This window comes from Bos taurus, chromosome 1 (genome assembly GCF_002263795.3).
Source record: "Bos taurus isolate L1 Dominette 01449 registration number 42190680 breed Hereford chromosome 1, ARS-UCD2.0, whole genome shotgun sequence".
Lineage (NCBI taxonomy): Eukaryota > Metazoa > Chordata > Mammalia > Artiodactyla > Bovidae > Bos > Bos taurus.
In genome coordinates, this window is record NC_037328.1 from 11,161,266 (window position 1) to 11,177,179 (window position 15,914).

Sequence of the window (15,914 nt, forward strand, 5' to 3'; positions counted from 1 at the left end):
ACCAATGCTATGAGGTCTGTGAAGTGGCTACTTGAATTCAAGGCAAATGAGACTAAGTCTTCTCTGCCTTTTGGATGAGCTTCAAGCATCCTAGAGAACTCTCTCCTACCCTCTAACTTCTGCCCATCTCTTTGGCCTTCTGTCCACCAACCCCCTTTCACTTAAACTTCAGCCAGACTGATTTATTTGCTAATTACTCAAATCCCCACAGTGTCCTTTGGGTCTGGGCACTGGCATGTTTTGCCTCGCCTGGAGTGCTTCTATCATAGTTTGACAAAGTCCTCATCTAATCTAGAAGATAATTTTTCTAAGAGTCCCTGCTCATTTTCAAAACCATGGTTAGTGCTCCTACCATAGCCTCTCGCAGATGCTCAAGTGCACTGCACTCAAAGGGAAATTGATTGCTTCTTTTCTCCTCTGATTTTCTTGCTTGCTTTCACACTTCCTGAGAGCAGGAACCCTATCCACCTTAACTCTATTGTATCCCCAGTAGCAAGCACACTTAGTGCCTGGCAATTTGAAGGTTCTCAGAAAGTATTCTTGAATGAATGAGTGATTGAATACATGTGAGCTGTTATAGGTGTGGTTCTCTGATGCCTCAGTCGGTAAAGAATCTTCCTGCCAACGCAGGAGATGTGGGTTTGATCCCTGGGTTAGGAAGACCCCCTGGAAAAGGGAATGGCAACCCATTCTAGTATTCTTGCCTGGGAAATCCCACGATTAATGGAGCCTGGCAGGCTACAGCCCATCAGGGTGGCAAGAGTCGGACACGAGTTAGTGACTAAATCACCACCACCACAACCTGTTTCAGGTATCTGTATTTTTTTCTGAGAAGGGTTCCATTACAGTTATAAGTGTAACTAGTTTAGCCTGGTAAGATATTTAATAATGGCTATTATTGTGCTTATTTTTGAAGGATTAAGACCAAGGTTCAGTTCAGTTCAATCACTCAGTCGTGTCTGACTCTTTGTGACCCCATGAATTGCAGTATGCCAGGCCTCCCTGTCCATCACCATCTCCTGGAGTTCACTCAAACTAATGTCTGCCGAGTCAGTGATGCCATCCAGCCATCTCATCCTCTGTCGTCCCCTTCTCCTCCTGCCCCCAACCCCTCCCAGCATCAGGGTCTTTTCCAATGAGTCAGTTCTTCACATCAGGTAGCCAAAGTATTGGAGTTTCAGCTTTAGCATCAGTCATTCCAAAGGACACCCAAGACTGATCTCCCTTAGAATGGACTGGTTGGATCTCCTTGCAGACCAAGGGACTCTCAAGAGTCTTCTCCAACACCACGGTTCAAAAGCATCAATTCTTCGGCCCTCAGCTTTCTTCACAGTCCAACTCTCACATCCATACCTGACCACAGGAAAAACCATAGCCTTGACTGAGATGGACCTTTGTTGGCAAAGTAATGTCTCTGCTTTTGAATATGCTATCTAGGTTGGTCATAACTTTCACTTACCTATTATGTATGTAGACTTTTAATGGCTTACTAATGCTGATTTTTGAAATTAGAAAGAAAAAAGAAAAAGTCAGTCCAACTCTGTCATTTGCCTAAGATCAATATTCCACATTAAATAAATAAAATGTGGACACAGCTCACCACAATTTGCTTGCTTTTGTAGTTTGACATTACGCATGTAGCTATCTGAATATATCAATACATAAAGGATCTCATTACACAAAGCAGTCCTTCACATAAATGACCCTCCAGCTTTGGCTCCCCAAGCACTGTGATGGAACAAAGACCTACTACAGTTAATTTTGGAGCTATAATAGATGAACAAATTACATTTTAAAACACAACTGTTGTTACAATTTTCACTGTATGAATTTCTTTTGAAATAAAGGGTACTGATATTTTCATGCAGATTTTTAAAAGGGAGTGAGCTGAGAAACCTACCATCATTCTGTGGCACAGTAGGAAAGGGTATTAAAGACCATTTTGGTACTCATAACATCATTTTGCACTCAATGGAGTTCTTTTGAAATGACTTTTTTATATTAATTTCTTACTTCTAACAAAAATATTAATTTCTCAAATACTTTGATTTTGCAGGAAAGAACCTTAGACTGAAAATTTCTAATTCTCACTTGCCCTTACCTTTTGGGCAAAATAGAAAGAAAAGGTGTAAATATAATTTTTCCAGTGAAAAAATAAATTATTTTGAATGTCTTTATCTTCTCTGATAGAAATCTGCCTTTTGGAATCAGCATTAACTTAGCACCCTAGGGTCTCTGTCCATTTGTATCTGTTCTACATTGTATGGCATTAATGTCCTCAGTGTATACTGGGATGGCCTCTCCTCTCCCAGCATTTCTATCCATTATTATCTCCTTAATATATAGTATAATATTCTCAGCTTATACTGGAATTACCTTGCCTCCTAAACATAGTTTGTCTGGGTGGAACAAGCAACACATAGCCAGGGCATTTTGATCCCGCATGAGAAGATCAGCCTGAATTCTTGCTTTCTTTTCAAATTAACTTTAAAACCTGTCATCTTTATCTTGCATGATTGTGAAAGCAGTTATTGGGAACAAGTAAGTTAAGTTAGTTTTTTTATACCTATTTTTTTCATAATATATAACAAAACTGTTATACAACTACTATAGCTATGAGATTTTAAATTCATTGAACTTAATTTTGTACTCTCCTATTAAAGCTTAGGCTCATTGTCCTTATTAGACAAAGTTATTCTGTTTTGAAAGTGAGAGTGAAAGTCCCCAGTCATGGTGGACTCTTTGTGACTTGGAATTCTCCAGGCCAGAACACTGGAATGGGTAGCCTTTCCCTTCTCTAGGGGATCTTCACAACCCAGGGATCAAACCCAGGTCTCTTGCATTGCAGGCGTATTCTTTACCAGCTGAGGCACAAAGAAAGCCCAAGTCAAGAAACATAGATATTGCTAAGAAACCAGTAACTGTAAGTTTATTACTGAATGAAGGCAAGGACTACCCAATAAGGATTGGAATATTCTTGGCCTAAATAACACTTCTTATCGGCAAGCATGATGTGTTTAAAATTATTTGTACTGAGGGTTTAGTAAGTTAAGTCAGTAGTGGCCTTTTGATATAATATATATGTTTTCTAAAGGACCCAGGATACCAGTTTTTTACCCTGATTCTTTAAATAAATGGACATATCTTGAGCTATGCTTCACAGAACACTAGTGTCCTGAGAACTGCTAATAGGTGTTTTGGGAAAAAAGAATTTCTTGGCTAAATTAGATTGTTAAATGTTGCAAACTAAATTACCATCCTAACTATTCACAATATGTAGTGGCATTTTTAAAGTTTCTGAGAGGTCCCAAAGTAAAGAAACCTGTTTAACCATGTTCAGTCCAGTATTTCTTAAGCTTTAAAGAATTTTTAACCTTAGTGGTCATTATTATATAAATTCATAAGATCACACAAATGTACAGCTTAAAGTTAATGGCACCCCACTCCTGTATTCTTGCCAGGAGACTCCTGCGAACAGAGGAGCTTGGCAGGCTACCATCCATGGGGTCACAAAGAGCTGGATATGCCTGAGTGTCTCAGCACACAATGATTACAAGATGTACACCCTTGTAACCACCATCCAAGATAGGAAACAGAACAGTTCCAGCCATCTTACACACTTTTAATGTGATTCTGCCTTCCCCTTAATCAAACTTTACCTCTAACACCCCCATCAAAAGGGACTACCATCCTGGCTTCTTTGGTAATCTATTACACTTTTTTTTCCACACAAACGTCACTGTAATTTAGTTTAGTTTAAATTCATTCTTTTAATATACGTCTTTGAGCATTTAATAATCCCTCTTTCTCTTTTCTGATAAATGTATATGTAATATTTGTAAGTATAACTGTAAATCAAAAATGTATATCCAACATCTTAGATCAGCTGTCCAGTTCAGATGGCATCTTCTTGTCCTGATCTGGTAGTGCTGGTCTTAGTGAAAGTCAGTTTGTCAGAGACAGGAGTTGCACTCGATTCTGGAGAGGAGCCCTGATGTGACTCTTTCCAAGTCAGCAATAAAGAGTCCTTTGTCTGCTGTAGTTTCTGATATGCATAATCTCCCAGTTTTAGGTCATGGGGCATCTGATCTTCATGCAAAGATAGATTACTGTGATAAGCTTTAGGAACAAACTTAGAATGTCCTTACAATAATTTAGTTAAGTTTTATGATAACGTAATATCACAACAAGGAGCCATCTGGGAAGTGTCTTAGACAGTAAAAACAAAAAAATCTCAAAGACAACACAAAACCTTAACACCAACCAAAATCTAATTTCTTCTCTATACAATTACCCAGTTCAGTTCAGTTCAGTTGCTCAGCTGTGTCCAGCTCTTTGCGACTCCATGGACTGCAGGATGCCAGGCTTCCCTGTCCATCACCAACTCCCGGAGCTTGTTAAAACTCATGCCCATCGAGTCAGTGATGCCCATCCAACTATCCCATCCTCTGTCGTCCCCTTCTCCTCCTGCCTTCAATCTCTCCCGAAGTTCCCCCAAATTACCCAAAGTTCTACCAAATGTAGCCAAATTAAGACTAATTTGTTTGCAAAATAAGTCTAGTTTCAATAAACTTGGCCAGATTATTTACATATGTGCAATTGATCCTACAGACTCTTAAGTTGGCTATGCTGGAGCTTTTTATAAAGAATCTCAAACTGAACTTTTAAAAGGACTCTCAAGACCAGGAAGGACTTGGCATCAGATTCTACAAGTGATATCTATAGATTTAGGTGGATTCCTCCTTTCTTGAGATTCTTCAAATATCTTGAGATTCTGCCACCTGTTAGGTGTTGGTATTTCTTAATCATCTGATAAGCCTGCTGGGAACCTAAGGGTTTTCAGTTTCTGGAGCAATCCATTAAGGGGAAAAGATAAACATTTTAATTCTGCTTAGAAAATATATACTTTACCAAACTGCTGTAAGTCATAATTAGCATCAGGCTAAAGATCTCTTTACCTCTGGAAAATAAAGATTAAACAGCCCTTTGCAACTAATTCTTGTTGATTTTTTTTAGCAGTTAACAAAGCTATCGGGTTTTATTCTTTACTTTCTTACTCAGTTTGGTAGTATGATCTGAAAGTTATTAGAAATATATACTTGTCCTTTCTATGAATTTTCTAGAAGATAAAGCATTTTTGGCAAAAGCATCAGAGTACAACAGTAATTGTCTATAAATGACAAAAAAAGAAAGTAAAAAAAACGCACTGTTAAAGACCTGATTACAATGCATTTGACAAATAAACTTGTTTACCACTGTGACATATAACATTTTAAGATAACTGGAATTATGACTAAAAATATACCAGGGCATATTTAAATTTTATAAATTTAATATAATTTCTAGAACTTTTATATTAATGGCATTTACCCATACAGTACAACCAAAGAAGGTTTATCGCCGCTTATTTGACAATGCTTCCCATGTAATTTAACATATTAAATAAACTTAATTAATTTAATATATCATTCTGGCTCTCAGAAACATCCCCAAACCAGCTAGGGAGTCAAAAGAACTCAGAATGTGATGCTTGGGAAGTTTATCAAATATATCAAAAAAGTTTTAAAACAATTGGTCAAATAGGATCATAGGACACTGTGAAATAATTCTTATTCATTTAACTAAAGTGACGATAAAAGATTTCAAGGAAAAATACAGAAACCTACAACAAATTACTTAAAAGGTAAAGAACTTTACAACCTGTTATCAAAAACACATCAATATTCTAAGAAAATTTTGTGTTCTTAACAGAGAAAGAAACCAAATTCACGGTTTGCCCCATCTCATCTTGGCTTTATGACAAAATTAACTTCTTTCCCCCTAACACAATGCATTTCCATTTCTTGTATCTTCTTTTCCCTTGTACTGAAAGATGTTCTCCTCATTAATTTTCAGAAGCTTTAGGTACACATTTTAATTAGAATTCTAAACTGTTAAAAAACTTCATTTCTTAAAAAAATTAAGAATGCAATTATGAAATGTCTTAGCTGGTATTTTGTAGACTGGCAAATTTATAAATACTATTATGGTTTCTAAAAAACATGTTCCTTTATAGGGTTTTTTCTTTTTCAGTGTGACACTGAACAAATTAATAATCCTAAATCTCTTTAGTTACTCTGTAAAAGGAAACCTATGTTCAATAATAATGTTTCAGTATCTTATTTTATTTGGGACTGACCTAGATATTTATTGGGCTTCCCTGGTAGCTCAGCTGGTAAAGAATCCACCTGCAATGCCGGTTTGACTGCTGAGTCAGAAAGGTCCCCTGGAGAAAGGATAGGCTACCCACTCCAGGGTTCTTGGGGTAGCTCAGATGGTAAAGAATTTGCCTGCAATGTGGGAAATCTAGATTCGATCCCTGGGTTGGGAAGATCCCGTGGAGGAGGGAATGGCTACACACTCCAGTATTCTGGCCTGGAGAATTCCATGGACTGTATGTGAAATAATACTTATTCATTTAACTAAGTGACAATAAAAGATTTCAAGGACAAATACAGAAAGTTACAACAAATTATTGAAAGATAAAGAACTTTACAACCTGTTATCAAAAGCACATCTATAGTCTAAGAAAATTTTGTCTTTCCTAGCTGTATTCCATGGGGTTGCAAAGAGTCAGACATGACTGAGTGACTTTCATTAGATATTTAATAAACTTCCATCATTTAACTTAATTTAGCAAGACTCTAAAGTTTAAAGCTAGCAAAATTCTGGAAACTATTTTTAGGCAGACATACCATAAACCATGGTTATGGTGGAGGTGATGGAATTCCAGCTGAGCTATTTAAAAATCCTAAAAGATGATGCTGTTAAAGTGCTGCAATTAATAGGCCAGCAAATTTGGAAAACTCAACAGTGGCCACAGACTGGAAAAGGTCAGTTTTCATTCGAATCCCAAAGAAAGGCAATGCCAAACAATGTTCAAACTACTGCACAATTGTACTCATTTCACATGCTAGCAAAGTAATGCTCAAAATTCTTCAAGTTTAGCTTCAACAGTAAACTGAGAACTTCCAGATGTTCAAGCTGGATTTAGAAAAGGCAGAGGGACCAGAGATCAAATTGCCAATAATCTGTTGGATCATAGAAAAAACAATAGAATTCCAGAAAAACATCTGCTTCTGCTTCACTGACTACAATAAAGCCTCTGACTGTGTGGATTAAAACAAACTGTGGAAAATTCTTAAAGAGATGGAAATACCACACCATCTTACCTCCCTCTTCAGCAACCAGTCAGGTTCTCTTGATCTGTTGTAGGTCAAGAAGCAACATTTAGAAGCAGACCAAGCTGAACATTAACATTTCAAAGGCATTAAAGGAGAGATTTAAGTTCCTCCTGGGGAAGTTTTGTTACATTAAGGCCATCTTTTTTTTTTTTTTTAACAAGCTTCTTAAGATGTGGCTCAACTGGTTAACAATCTGCCGGAAATGTGGGAGACCTCTGTTGGATCCCTGGGTTGGGAAGATCCCTTGGAGAAGGGAAAGGCTATCCATTCCTGTATTCTGGTCTGGAGAATTCCACTGACTGTACAGTTCATGGGGTTGCAAAGAGTCAGACATAATTGAGCAACTTTCATTTCACTTCACTAAGATAAATAGTAGGGGTTATTTCAGAGTGGTAAAAGTAGTTAATTGGAATTTAAATTGTTTCTGAGACATTCTACTAGTCCTGTAAAGACCAGATATGTTAAAAAACAAAAAAAGTACACCTGTTTTTAATTTCTCAAATAATTGGGTGATATCAATTGACCCTAAATGATATCAATGGACTGACATACCTATCCACCTATCAGTACAGTTCAGTCGCTCAGTCATGTCTGCCAGTTTTTTCACTCTCCTCTCTCACTTTCGTCAAGAGGCTCTTAGGTTCTTTCTAGCTTTCTGCCATAGGGTGGTGTCATCTGTGTATCTGAGGTTATTGATATTTCTCCCGGCAATTTTGATTCCAGCTTGTGCTTCATCCAGCCCGGCATTCCACATGATGTACTCTGCACATAAGTTAAATAAGCAGGGTGACAACATACAGCCTTGACATACTCCCTTCCCAATTTTGAACCAGTCTGTTGTTCCATGTCCAGTTCTAACTGTTTCTTCTTGACGTGCATACAGATTTCTCAGGAGGCAGGTGAGGTGATCTGGTATTTCCATTTCTTTAAGGATTTTCCACAGTTTGTTGTGATCCACACAGTCAAAGGCTTTGGCATAGTCCACCTATAGTAGAATGTTTTTCTTTCTCTCATTTAGCTTATTAGAGAAGACCAAAAAAAAAAAAAAAATCTATCAGGCTTTGAATATCAACTATGGCCACAAGTTTAGTCATATTGGTGTCCTCTCATCCTGATAATCTTTTTACAAAAACTTTTGGGATAAAAAAAATAAAAACAAACAAACAACAAAAAAAAAACTTTTGGGAGTCCTTTCAAGGTTTAAGAAGTTCTTTAACTGTGGCCTTCTATTCAGCCTTAATCTGAAGAGGATCTCCTACAGCCTTACTTGGCTCCATTTCTAAAGGTAACTTTTAATAGCCTTTTCAGACAGAGGATTACTAGAATGAGTACTCAAAGGATAGAGGGCAGTAGTAGTTATGTCAGGTTATAGATTTTTATTTTAGATGCCTCTTATTTCATTAATCTTCCTTTCAGTTCAGTTCAGTTCAGTCACTCAGTCCTGTCTGACTCTTTGCGACCCCATGAACCACAGCACGCCAGGCCTCCTTGTCCATCACCAACTCCCAGAGTTTACTCAAACTCACGTCCATTGAGTTGGTGATGCCATCCAACCATCTCATCCTCTGTCGTCCCCTTCTCCTCCTGCCTTCAACCTTTCCCAGCATCAGGGTCTTTTCATATGAATCAGCTCTTTGCATCAGGTGGCCAAAGTATTGGAGTTTCAGCTTCAGTATCAGTCCTTCCAATGATTATTCAGGACTGGTTTCCTTTGGGATGGACTGGTTGGATCTCCTCACAGTCCAAAAGACTCTCAAGTCTTTTCCAACACCACAGTTCAAAAGCATCAATTCTTTGACACTCAGCTTTCTTTACAGTCCAACTCTCACATCCATACATGACCACCGGAAAAACCATAGCCTTGACTAGACAGACCTTTGTTGGTAAAGTAATGTTTCTGCTTTTTAATAAGCTGTCTAGGTTGGTCAAAGCTTTCCTTCCATGGAGCAAGTGTTTTTTTAATTTCATGGCTGCTGTCACCATCTACAGTGATTTTGGAGCCCATCTTGCATTAGCCTTCTGCAAAAAAAATCATTCAACAAGGTGAATGTGAAATTTCAAAACCTTTTGGGGGTTCTGCACATTAATTAAATAATTTATTTAAATTATAAATAATAGTTAACTGTCTCCACATATTTATCCTTCCCAAGTGGCTCAGATGGTAAAGAATCTGCCTGCCAATGCAGAAGAGGTAGGGTCCATCCCTGGGTTGGGAAGATTAGCTGGAGAAGGGAATGGCTACCCACTGCAGTATTCTTGCCTGGAGAATTCCATGGACAGAGGAGCCTGATGGGCTACAGTTCATGGGGTTGCTAAGAGTCAGAAATGACTGAGCAACTAACGCTATATACCCACTACACCACTATAGTAGTTTAAAATGAGAATTCTCTAAAATTTTAAGAATTTTAAAATCTTCCCATTTCAAAGGATCCAAAGATCTAACTCTACATTTTTTTTTTCTTCTGCTAATCTAATTTTAGAAAACAGAAAAGTTCTTACCACTATTTGTTATGGTCTTTAAAGACTGGGACCTGGGTACGACAGTCAACGAAAAGAAGGATGTGGGGCACCCAAGTCTCAAGTGAAACAAGGGTGCTTTATTCATGGCAGCATGTGCTTATATATTGTTATACAAGGAAGCTTTAGGCAAAAAATAAAGTTGAGCAAAAACACCTAAACCAGATGCATAACAACAGTAACGAGGGGAATAATAATCATCACAGGGCCAGAAGACAATCCATGTATTGGAAATAGGAACATGACTAAGTAGTTTTACAGAAAAGTAAAAGGTTACTGAAAGGAATCCACGTATGCGCTCCATCTCATGACCTCAGTCCTGAGAACTGCGTGCAGCTCTGCTCGTTCCTGTTTTCCAGGAATGGGTAAAGAACAGAAGGCCCTTGAGAAACAGAAAACAACATATAGGATTCCTTAAAATTAAACGTTCCCTGACAACTATTGTTTCCATTATACCCTGCAGGCAGGGATCCAGAAGATTGGTAAGAATGGTAAGAATTCTTACCATTGGTTGATTTTCTCTAACTGCACATGCAAAAGTCAGTTTTGGAATGGCCAAAAGAACCCCATCATGGCAGTTTCAGGGTAGGATTTTTTTTTAAGTCCTAATTAATTACTTAATTAAGTGTAAAGTGAAAGTGAAGTCGCTCAGTCCTGTCCAACTCTTTGTGACCTGGTGGACTGTAGCCCACCAGGCTCCTCTGTCCATGGGATTCTCCAGGCAAGAATACTGGAGTGAGTTGCCATTTCCTTCTCCAGGGGATCTTCCCAACCCAGGGATCGAACCCAGGTCTCCCACATTGCAGGCAAATGCTTTAACCTCTGAGCTACCAGGGAAGCCCAATTATGGTGTTGGAGAAGACTCTTGAGAGTCCCTTGGACTGCAAGGAGATCCAACCAGTCCATCCTAAAGGAGATCAGTCCTGGGTGTTCACTGGAGGGACTGATGTTGAAGCTGAAACTCCAATACTTTGGCCACTTGACTGCTGACTCATTGGAAAAGACCCTGATGCTGGGAAAGATTGAGGGCAGGAGGAGAAGGGGACAACAGAGGATGAGATGGTTGGATGGCATCACCGACTCGATGGACATGGATTTGTGTAGACTCTGGGAGTTGGTGATGGACAGGGAGGCCTGGCATGGTGCAGTTTATGGGGTTTCAAAGAGTCAGACATAAATGAATGACTGAATGACTGAACTGAAACTGAACTGGTACAAGTTACTGAACTGGTACAAGATACAGATACTACTACAAGTATCAGTTTTGTAAGTGTTATATATAAACTCAGCTTGTACCCTAATATATAGTTATCCATCAGAGAGCTGTTTGGTCTTTGAGATACAATTTCCTATTATTAACTTGGTAACCTAATTTAGATAGGAGATATGATCTGAACAACTTTCTGAGGACAGTGTGGTGGATTGGATATGTCCTGCTTCTGGGCTAGATTCCAAGGAGTTATCTGTCAACTAAAAGGATGCACAACTTTAGAGTTGTGAGTTGTGTTTTATTTAGGGTAAAATGAGGACTGTAGATTGGGAGACACCACCTCAGATACTTCTAAGAGACTGCTCCAAAGAGGCAGTGGGTCAAGGTCAATATATATAAGATTTAAGTGAAGGAGGAGTTCCATGCAATCAAATGCTTACTTTACAAAAGGTTTTCTGCTAGTCACAAGGAGTTGATGTCACCATGAAGGGATTTAGTGAATTTCTAGATATGAGGAGATGCAAAGATTAGGATCATGAAATGAGTTCCTGAAAATGTCTAATTATCTAAAGACCTGTTCCACCAGATTCCCGGAAACATAGAGTGCCCTATTACACCCTGAACTCCCACAGAAGGTGTTGAAGGTCAATAGCTACAGATAGCAAATGCCCTTGGCAAGCGCCAATTTGACATATCCTTGTGTTGGTTTGACTCTTTTAGAAGAGTTGATTCCTCCTTCCAACAGTCTAAAACTGCTGTGGGTTCTTGGAGTGGTAGGTGATTAGTCTGTCTTGTGTGTCCTCAGAAGAGCATTATTTTCTTAATGATTGTGGTGGGGGTCCCTGTGTGACTACAGCACATGACAAAGATTGATCCTCAGACACTTTTACTGGGTTTTCAGTCACCAAAGAACACCTTGCTGTCAGTAGCAGCTAATGTCTCTTGTTTTTTGGAGCTGAGTGATTCAATTCTTCATCTCCTTAGGAAACGGTTTGTTCAGACCACATATCAACTTGCAATTTTTGCTGTTACTATTGTTGTTGTTTTCAGTTGAAGCCAAATTTAGCAAAACCCTAGCCGCCTCTTACCCTTAGGTCCCTGACTGGGAAATACACCAGTGTTTTTGAAGACTCCAAGTCTTAAGTAAAATCAGCTTAAATAAAATTTGTAGGATTATCACTTAAAAAGGATGAGATCCAGATATCAGGAGAACTCACCAGAACACCTGAGGAGTACAGAGAAGATGGTGGGACTCAAACAGCCTGTGCTATTACCAAGCTCTGATTTCATGTAGACTTCTAATGTCCTCTGGAGGGCATTGCTGATATCCTGTTGACTATGCCATGCAATGTGGATGAAAAAAGTTAGTAATGAATCTCAGAAAGAAATGGAAAATTTTATTCAGGCCAACCTGAGGATTATTACTTGGGAGACAGTCTTTCAGAAAGCTCTGAGAACTGTTTCATCTATTAGAGGTCAGACAAAGCACAGTTATATACATTTTTGAGATAAAGAGTTTTACATCAGATGATATATTGACAGTTGACAAAATCCAGGTCTGTATGTACAAAGCAAGTAGTGGATCATCATAACCCTTTACCCCTTACAAGATTAAGAATGATTATTATCTCCTAAGGAGGTTTGGTTAGGGAATTCTCTGGTGGTCCAGTGGTTGGGACTCAACATTTTCCCTGCTGGGGCCTGGTTTAAGTCCCTGGTCAAGGAGCTAAGATTCTGCAAGCATGTGGCACATCAAAAAAAAAAAAAAAAGAAGAAGAAAAATGCATAAAAAAATCTAAGGAGGTCTCATTAATGTAGATGCAGAATATATACTAAAGGGAAAGGAGGAGGACTGAATGGGTGGAGAAAAATTTTAATTTTTTCTTGTCTTGCAGTAAAATATAAAGTTTAATTATCACCTAGTCCCCATCTCTTCCAAGTTATTTTGTAAGTTGAACAGAATTAAAGAAATGGAAGAAAGTGCTTGTAATTATTATAGTCTTTCTTGTATTTTGTTGAAATGATTAGTTGTTGAATGACAAGATATGTGTGTGTTCAGTCACTTAGTTGTGTCCAATTTTTGCAACCCAATGGATGGTAGCCCACCAGGCTCCTCTATCCATGGGATTTTCCAGGAAAGGATACCAAAGTGGGCTGCCATTTCCTTCTCCAAGGAATCTTCCCAACCCAGTGACTGAACCTGCAACTCTTACATCTCCTGCGTTGGCAGCCGGATTCTTTACCCTTGAGCCACCAGGGATGTCTTCTAGGTACTAGGTACCATCCTGTAATAAAAGACAGATTAAAAGAAAAACTTCAACAGAAGGTTAATAACATATATATCTCCTGTATGCAGGGGAAGCACCTAAGAAAACTAACTCTCCAAAATAACTGGGCTTCCCAGGCGGTGTTAATGGTAAAGAACCTACCTGCCAATGCAGGAGACATAAGAGATGTGGGTTTGATCCCTGGGTTGAGAAGATTCCTTAGAGGAGGGTGTGGCAACCTACTCCAGTATTCTTGACTGGAGAATTCCACAAACAGAGGAACATGACAGGCTACAGTCCATATGGTTGCGAAGAGCTGGACGTGACTGAAGTGACTCAGCACTCATGCATGCACATTACCTTAAGTAATGTCTTCAGAAAGCTATTGGAGGGGAGGTGGGAAAGAACTATTATTTGTAGGTTACCAGGAAAAGCATAGTGATGAGTAACAAGAGTAAGGTTGTTATGCAATTCTAAATCATTTCCCCTTCCATTGATAAGAGTTTCTAAAGATTTTAGTCATCCTTCTATTTCTGGTACAGAGAGGGAAACTCCTTTATTAATGGAGATTTCCCTTATAAACGTAAATGTCACATATGTTGATGGAAAACAATAGACTGCTAGATATTTCTTCAGCTAAGCTTGATTTGTTTGGGGTCAACAGAGAGTTGCAATTCAGGATCTGCAATGATAGGGAACCATGTGCAAGTGTCAGCATGGCAGAGGAACAGAGGAATCTTTTACAGAGGGGACAAGCAAGTTGAGAGGGCTCTAATAGACAAAGAGGTCATGACCTCTCATTGGCTGAGTTCTTGACAGAAAAGAAGAAGAATTTTCTTTCTGTTGAGCTGTGCTATCATGGCAGGGCAGGACAGCTCTCCCTTCTGCTTTCCCAACTCTATTTAATTGAGGTTTCTGTTTAATCTTTTTACACTTACAAAATGGTAACTTCCACTCTTTTCAGGTTTGCCTTTGTCTGTAGCCTCTCAAAAATAATCAGCTCAGAATAATAAATTTGCCAAACAAACATATTTTTCATGGCTTATTTTGCTCCCCTACAATAGTGACTGAGACAGTTATTGCTCCCCTGAGCTTGACTAGACCTTAAGATTTTTCTCTTCAGTCTATACCCTGATCTCTATTTTCTTAGAACAATTACTTTAGAAAACATTAACTTCTTCTTTGATCCTTTGAAATGTAAACCTTTTAAAAACCCTCCTGTTAGCTTTGTAGTTTAGGATTGTCTTTCAAAGGGATCTGTGCCTCTGAAATGTATTAACTGAGGGAGATAGTGCTATTTCTCAGTACCTGTGGGAAGCTAGGAGCTTAATTTCAGCAGGTGCTTCACTTTGCTCTAAAGCACAAGTCCTTTTTGTGACCCACTTCTTTTTTGTTGGAAATAGGTTTCATTCAGCCTCCAAGACCTTTTCTGTATTTCAAAAGGCAGATTCAAACAATTGCTAATCAGGGAAGGGAGGGAATGCAGAAACAAGGGAGGGGCAGCTAAGAAATATTTGTTCAATCCCTCAGTTGTGTCTGACTCCTTGAGATCCCATGGACTACAGTACACTAGTTTTCCCTGTCCTTCACCATCTTCCAGTTTGATCAAACTCATGTCCATTGAGTCAATAATGCCATCCAACCATCTCATCCTCTGTCACCCCCTTTTCCTCCTGCCTTCAATCTTTCCCAGCATCAGGGTCTTTTCCAGTGAGTAGGCTCTTCGCATCAGGTGGCCAAAGTATTGGATCTTCAGCATCAGTCCTTCCAATGAATATTCAGGGTTGATGTCCTTTAGGATTGACTGGTTTGATCTCCTTGCAGTCCAGGGGACTTTCAAGAGTCTTCTCTAACACCACATTTCGAAAACATGTTTCTTTAGCACTCAGCCTTCTTTATGGTCCAACTCTCACATCCATATATAACTACTGGAAAAGCCATAGCTTTGACTATATGGGCCTTTGTTGGCAAGAAACAGTGGAGCAGCTATCAAAGTAGGGTCCTGGTTCCTCCTCAAGGAATATACATAAGATTATCTTTTAGTTTTTTGCCCCCCCGCCCCCCGCCCCCTCAAATGGAGGGTGCCTGAGCACAAGATTCTTGAAGCACTGCCCTGTTGCCTCACCACCAACCAATCAGAAGAAAATCCCACACCTTTAACGCTCTCATGGCAAATTCTGCATATCAAAAACTTTACCCCGCAAACCATCAGTGAGTTTGGAGTTTTTGAGCTTGAGTCACCTGTTCTTTTTGCTTGGTCCTGAAATAAACCTTTCTATGTTCCAAACTCTGATATTTCAGTTTGTTTTGGCTCACTGTGCTTTGGGCACATGGACTATGTTAAGTAACACAAATTGTGAAATTATCTCTTAACAAGAAGATATGAGAAAACTTACTTTTCCTTTGAGTAAAGAATATTAGCAAATATAGATGGTCTTTGATTCTCCCCAACCGTCCCCAGTTCTTAAAAGATTTCCCATTCTTAGTTTCAGCAAGACTGAGTGCAAGAACTGGATCTGTGGGCTGTCTTTCCTGTTGCCAATTTTGCTCATCTTATCCAGTGTGATTTTTCTTTAATACTGAGATTTAGAACTGGACATGGAACAAAGAACTGGTTCAAAAGTTATGACCAACCTAGATAGCATATTCAAAAGCAGAGACATTACTTTGCCAACAAAGATTCGTCTAGTCAAGGCT